This window comes from Palaemon carinicauda, chromosome 1, assembly GCF_036898095.1.
Source record: "Palaemon carinicauda isolate YSFRI2023 chromosome 1, ASM3689809v2, whole genome shotgun sequence".
Lineage (NCBI taxonomy): Eukaryota > Metazoa > Arthropoda > Malacostraca > Decapoda > Palaemonidae > Palaemon > Palaemon carinicauda.
In genome coordinates this window covers 108,449,878-108,456,979 of record NC_090725.1, presented here as the reverse complement: position 1 = coordinate 108,456,979, position 7,102 = coordinate 108,449,878, and positions in this window count along the sequence as shown.

The window sequence follows — 7,102 nt, the reverse complement described above, 5'->3', positions numbered from 1 at the left end:
AATGAACAGTGGGAACTACTTTCCCACTGGACCTTGGTGCCCAATTGTTGATCCAGCTAAATTAGTCTGCACCCTCTCTTATCCTTTTGGTTATTTCTTTAATTCTCCCATCTCTTCCTCTTGGGCACGATCTTGTTGACAACTTTGGCTTGTTTGATTATAGTTTGGATGGGTGGCATACCATCTCAACCTGTACAAATTTAGACGCCATCACCCTCTAGCAGACCCCATTGGGCTCCAGTGATCCGGTTTTAAGTCCCATACTTGCGGGGATTGGGTGATGCCAGGCATTGGAGTCGTCGGTCGTTCGTTCGTTTTAGATTGCCCGGGCCTTGTGCCCGGACAGGGGCTCTTTGACCATCAGTCTTAGCCCCCAAAATTGGAGTTGTCGGTGGGAGGGGCTAACTACCCCCATTGACCAGTGTACATCCACCTAAAGAGAGGCAGCCCATCTCTAATAGAGGACTGGTCCCTGCTGAAGGCTCTTCTTGTTTTGGCCCACATGGGATAAGAGGACTGACATCCTCCGATAAGAGGTGGATAACCCGGTTTGCTTCTTTTTCAACACAAACCAACCCCTCATTTGACGACCTGGACACTTTAAAAGGACCATTTTTCAAATGCTCAAAAACCAGGTAATTTGGGTAACAGGGAAATTCTTTGTCACCTAAATTCCCATCGAAAGTAATTATGATGTACTGTGTGGTAGTATCAGAGAAATCCAAATGAGGCTTGAAAATGACAAGTGGATATCATTTGATAATCGTGGTGAAGCATTTGATGCAATTAGAGACATTAGGAATATTAAAACAATAACTTGAATATCAAGGGTGTCCTTTGTGATGGGGTACTTTAGGATTTAGATGTATACAAACCTGCAGATTGGATTGACAGAGATATAGAAGTGGTTGTACCCTCCCAAAGAAAGCCAAAACCACCAAAGTGGCTTATCCTTCAATCAAAGGGGAGCACAGGAAATTATTTTTAAGTATGCAAATTTCTTAAAAAGAAGGTAGGTACCATCGCACCGAGAGATATATCTCGTTTTGGAAAGATCAGTTTCCTCATAAGTGTGAAATCAGAAACACAATATGTTATATTATGCAATATAAAGACAGAGAATCATGACATAAAATTGGATGTGTCCTTTAACTGTGTGGAAAGTGCATAAAGTCCCTGGAACATCAATTATTATCCTCACTTTCCAGGATGCTAATGTGCCTTTCCACATTTACATAGAAAAACAAAATTTGAAGTGCAATGTTTTAATTGCTTTAGATGTGGGCATCATTCTAAAGTTTGAAAGAAGGAAAAATGTGTAGTACTTACTCCAATGTTTACCATGGAGAATGTACACTGGAGGCCAATTGTTTAAACTGCAATTTGAATCATAAATCCACTGATAGTTGCTGCCAGCAATATAAGTTAGAAGAGACTACCCTCAATAAATCCAGTATCGAACACATGCCAAGAGATTAAGTAAATCAACAAGTTATGCAAAGGTATTCAAATCAGGAGGAAAAATGAGGCAGGAGACATCCAACCCACCTATTACTGCCAGTATTCCCCAACAAAGGAAATTCGCCGTCTGATTAAATTCTGCATGATGGGGCAAGAATATCACCTAAGCCTGTGCTCATCTCTATTAAACCTTTGTCCCCCATTACAAAGGATAATACTAACCTCTCTCAGTCTATATCTTTGCCTGATATGATGGAGGTTTCACATAGAAGGTTAGCAAAGCCTAGGAGGTGATATTCTTGCATTGGCTTTTGACCTAGCAATGATCAACACCTTCTTTGAGAAGCAGATTAACAGACTGATTATTTACAGTAGTGGTGGCAAGGAGGGTCAGATAGATTTGCTGCTGTGTAAGAGAGACCATCTGAAGGAAGTTAGAAATTGCAAGGTGATATGTGGCAGAGATGAGAATGTTGAGATGGATGTGTGGGATGACAAGACGAGATAAGATATGGAATGAGGTAATTAGGAGTACCACAGGAGTTAGAAAACTATCAGATAAGATCCAAGTAAGTAGACTTTGGTGGTACGGTCATGTCATGAGAAGAGATGAACAGTATATTGGGAGGAGAGTAATGGAAATGGAGGTACAGGGAACGAGAAGGAGAGGGAGACCAAAGCGAAGGTGGGTGGACTGTATCAAGGATGACCTTCGATCAAAGGGCTTAACCGGTGATGAGGTGTGGGACAGAGGTAGATGGAGAAAGCTGACCAGAAACATCGACCCCACATAGAAGTGGGAAAAAGATGTAGACAAAGAAGAAGAAGAAGAAGATGATGGAGGTTTCACATAAAACCGAGTTATCTGGTGCACCTGTAGTGGGAAAAGCACCAAAACCTGATAAATCACCACCTGTTAATAGGAAAAGAGAGACCTCCATCTCTCACCCCCATCCATTAAAAACACCAAATATATGACATCAAATATATACAGTACGATGTTCTGTCTTTTGATATTTCAGATCAACAAGAAAATTACTTAAATCAATGAAAAATTCAAGTTGAGATCCTCCATCACCCTCAAGAATAAAGTAAAAAGAACATTGAAAAGGCAAATGTAAAACCTAACTTACCTAGACCCATACTTATGAGGCTTACAGAAAATATTGTTAAATCAAAAACTGTCAATGGGAAGACCTCATCCAAGATGTCTTTCAGAAAATAATACATAGTTTTCTCCATTTTGCAATGGAATTATCAGGTTTAAGGGCCAAATATGAAGAACTTAATCTCCTCATTCACGAGCACTCCCCTATAGTTGTATGTCTATAGGAGAGCTAGCTTGATGCTAATACTCCATGTCCTCGAGGGTATGTTAGCTATAGGACACCATAGGATCAACAAACAGGGAGCCATGGCGGAAGTCTTACATACGTTTGCCGAAATGTTCCCCAAATATCTTTACCTGTTTGTGCCCCTCTGCAGGTAGTGGTTGTACAAATTGATGTAGGGAGAAAATGCACAATTTGTTCACTTTATTTGCGTCCTAATGACATCTCGATAATGATTTAGTAGAGGTGATTCAAAAACTTCCTCAACCTTTTCTCTTGGGGGATTTTAATAGTAGACATCCTTTATAGTTTTTGGGAACTATCCATTATTTTAGCCTTGTTAAAACCCGGTAAGAATAAGTTTTTAGCTGCAAACTATAGACCAATTGCATTGACATCTTGTTTAAATAAGATCATGGAGAAGATGATCAATGCAAGCCTGATATGGTACCCCGAAAAGAAGGGTATTTTATCACATATTCAATGTGAACATATAAAAACGCACTCAACAACAGATGTGTTGATACGACTTCAGTCCTATATTTGTGAAGCCTTTGCTTCAAAACAGCACCATGTAACAGTCATTTGTGATCTTTAAAAAAGCATGTGATGACTTCAGTCCTATATTTGTGAAGCCTTTGCTTCAAAACAGCACCATGTAACAGTCATTTGTGATCTTTAAAAAAGCATGTGATACTGCATGGAGATATGGTATATTTAAAACAATTCATGATTTGGGATTATGAGGAGAGCTACCATTGTTCATTTAATCATTCATTTCACATAGCTTTATTTTTCAAGTGAGAGTGGGGGGAACTTTATTGGAGAGAAAATGTCAGGAAGAGGGAGTTCCCCAGGGTAGTGTGCTAAGTGTAACCCTGTTTGCACTAGCAATTAATGGGCTATTCTCTGTCATTCCTCCAGATATTCTCTCAACACTATTTGTAGATGATCTCTCTATGTCATTTCCTGCAGCTAGAATGGCAATGGGTGATAGAAAACTATAACTCGCAATTGACAAAATTATTCAGTGGGCTGATACAAATGGGTTCAAGTTTTTGACAAACAAAACTACTTTTGTCCATTTCTGTCGTATTCGGAGAGTACATTCAGACCCGGATATGTAGATCAAAGGTCAACGGATCACATGTGCAAGTGAAGTTAGGTTTTTAGGCTTGATATTTGATTGTATATTGACATGGGTTCCTCACTTAAAATCATTAAAAGCAAAGTGTCTTGAGGCTTTGAAGCTTATTAAGGTTTTGTCCCATATGTCATGGGTGGGGGGGGGGGAGGCAGACGGCAAAACTATTTTAATGTTATACAAGGCCTTAATTTTTTCAAATATTAGTTATGGGTGTGAGATATACTCCTTACCCACCTCAAGCCGACTAAAGATTTTAGATTCTATACACAATACTGGTATAAGATTGGCAACAGGAGCCTTTAGAACATCGCCTATTCCAAGCCTCCTTGTTGGTGCTGGAGAATTACCGTTAGCCCTTTACCGAAAGGCTTCTGTTATTCAGTTTTGGTTTAGGTTGCAAATGCTACCTAATTCTTCTGCCTGTCAGACCGCAAGCCTCGTAAAGCACTCATTATACTGTGACGTGCTGAGAGAAGGTTGTGACTCAAGGACAGGATGAAAGCAACTGAGTAACTTTATTACAGAACACTCTCCTTTATATACAAAAACTCAATGCAACAGGAAATTTCCGGTTCAAACTGACACCGCGTCGGTTAACAGTTAACGGTGAGAAAACGTGCATGTTATTTCAGGTTCTTTTTAGTGCGAGGGGAGAGCGAAGATACAAGTATAATATATACATAAAATGAAATGTCGTTTCTATGTACTCTTGATATCCTCCCAAAATCTCCTCATCCTTATGGCTTTCGGGTGAAACAATTGATAGAAAGTCTTGATACAGTTAGAACGAAGGTGCTTCCATATAAGGTATCATCAATGCCTCCATGGAAATTACCAGAGGTATCTTTTTTTTTTAATTTTTATTTGAGTTAAAAAGTGTATGAATGACTTAGAAACCATGTGTATTTTTATTGAACATGTTGCAGAATATAAGGAATCGACTTTTATATATCCTGATGGCTCAAAATCTGATGCTAGCGTTGGATTTCGAGTATATCGCAATGTATTCAATTGTAGCTGTGAACTTCCTCTAACAACTTCCTTATTTACGGTCGAACTATACGACATACTAACTGCTGTTAAAAAAATAGCGTTTGAAAAGGGGGATAATTTTACCATTTTAAGTGATGCAAGGAGTGTCCTTCAAGCTTTAGAAGTGTTTAATTCCAGTAACCTTTTAGTTTTATAGATTTTAGAATGGGTTTTTATTATTGGATTGAGAGGTATAACAGTTCAATTTTGCTGGGTTCCGGCACACGTAGGTGTGTCTGGAAACGAGAAGGCAGATTTACTGGCAAAGAATGCTGCAGCTGAATTGCGATCAAGAAGTATCCCATTCTTTGTGATGATTGTTTACCCAACATTAAGAATTTGATTTCTGATAATTGTCAACAGTATTGGGATAGTTTAATTGAAAATAAAATGAGAGAATTTCAAGTATTAAGGATCAACAGTTGCAGAGGATGGTGATCTGGGGGCAGAAATAAACCACAGAATACAAGCAGGATGGAAGAATTGGAAAAAAGTACATGGATTACTATATGACAGGAAAATAGGGGTTAAGTTGAAAGGTAAAGTACACAGGACAGTTTTGAGACCGGCAATGATGTATGGAGCGGAGACGTGGGCAATAAAGAAGACAGAAGAGAAGAGACTGGCTGTGGCAGAGATGAGAATGTTGAGATGGATGTGTGGGTTGACAAGAAGAGATAAGATACGGAATGCGGTAATTAGGGGTACCACAGGATTTAGAAAACTATCAGATAAGATCCAAGAAAGTAGACTGAGGTGGTATGGTCATGTCATGAGAAGAGATGAACAGTATATTGGGAGGAGAGTGATGGAAATGGAGGTACAGGGAACGAGAAGGAGAGGGAAACCAAAGCGAAGGTGGATGGACTGTATCAAGGATGACCTTCGATCAAAGGGATTAACCGGTGATGAAGTGTGGGACAGAGGTAGATGGAAAACGCTGGCCAGAAACATTGACCCCACATAAAGGTGGAAAAAGATGCAGAAAAAGAAGAAGAAGAAGAAGAAAGAATTTTATATACCCCTGGAAGTATAACATGTGCCAAAAGTGGGAGACTACTCTTTGTCGTCTCCGCATTGGTCACACTCGGTTGACACATGAATGTCTGCTTACTGGTGAATACCAGCCATATTGCGACGACTGTTTGGTACCATTGACATGGAAGCATTTGTTGAAAGATGCCCCGCTCATAGTACTGAAAGAAATCGATATCTGTTTGAGGCTCGAGGTGAGGATGGCAGGTTCATCCTTGCCGAGATTCTTGGACATGATGTGTCCTATCATTTTCTTCTTTGTCTGCATCTTTTCCCACTTTTATGTGGGGTCGATGTTTCTGGCCAGCGTTCTCCATCTCCCTCTGTCCCACACTTCATCACCGGTTAATCCCTTTGATCGAAGGTCATCCTTGATACAGTCCATCCACCTTCGCTTTGGTCTCCCTCTCCTCCTTCCCTGTACCTCCATTTCCATCACTCTCCTCCCAATATACTGTTCGTCTCTTCTCATGACATGACCATACCACCTCAGTCTCTAACTGATAGTTCTCTAAAAATACCACTAATATGATGTGTCCTACCATGCTAGTGGTATATTTAGCTTTATTTCAGAAGCAGGTCTTCTGAAAGATATTTAACTTTTAAATTGGCATCGTTGCTTCTATGGTTTTAATTGAATATTTTATTTTTTATTTACAATAAACAATATCGGCGTCAATGACCTTAGATGTCAGGATGCCAGAAAGCCTGTAATCAATCAATCTTTGACATGGAAAGCATTTTCAAATTAGAAGAAAAACTTTTCTCCTCAGGTTATTGACACTTTTTTCATGAAGATTAAAGAATGTATACATTTATTCATAGTTTTCATCACTAGAATCAAAACTCAAATGTGAAATGTTATTCACCAATGGATGAGAGATTAGTTCACCAAAAGTTCAGTTGGGCTCCACAAGGCACTAGAAGAGTTGGAAGACCTAGACCTACATGGCTGAGGACCATGAAGCGCGAAGTAAGAGATGATTAATGGAGAAGTATTGAATTAAAAGCTCAAGATAGAGACGACTGGCGAAATCTAACCGAGGCCCTTTGTGTCATAGACGTAGGGGGGATGATGATGATGATTTACCATTAG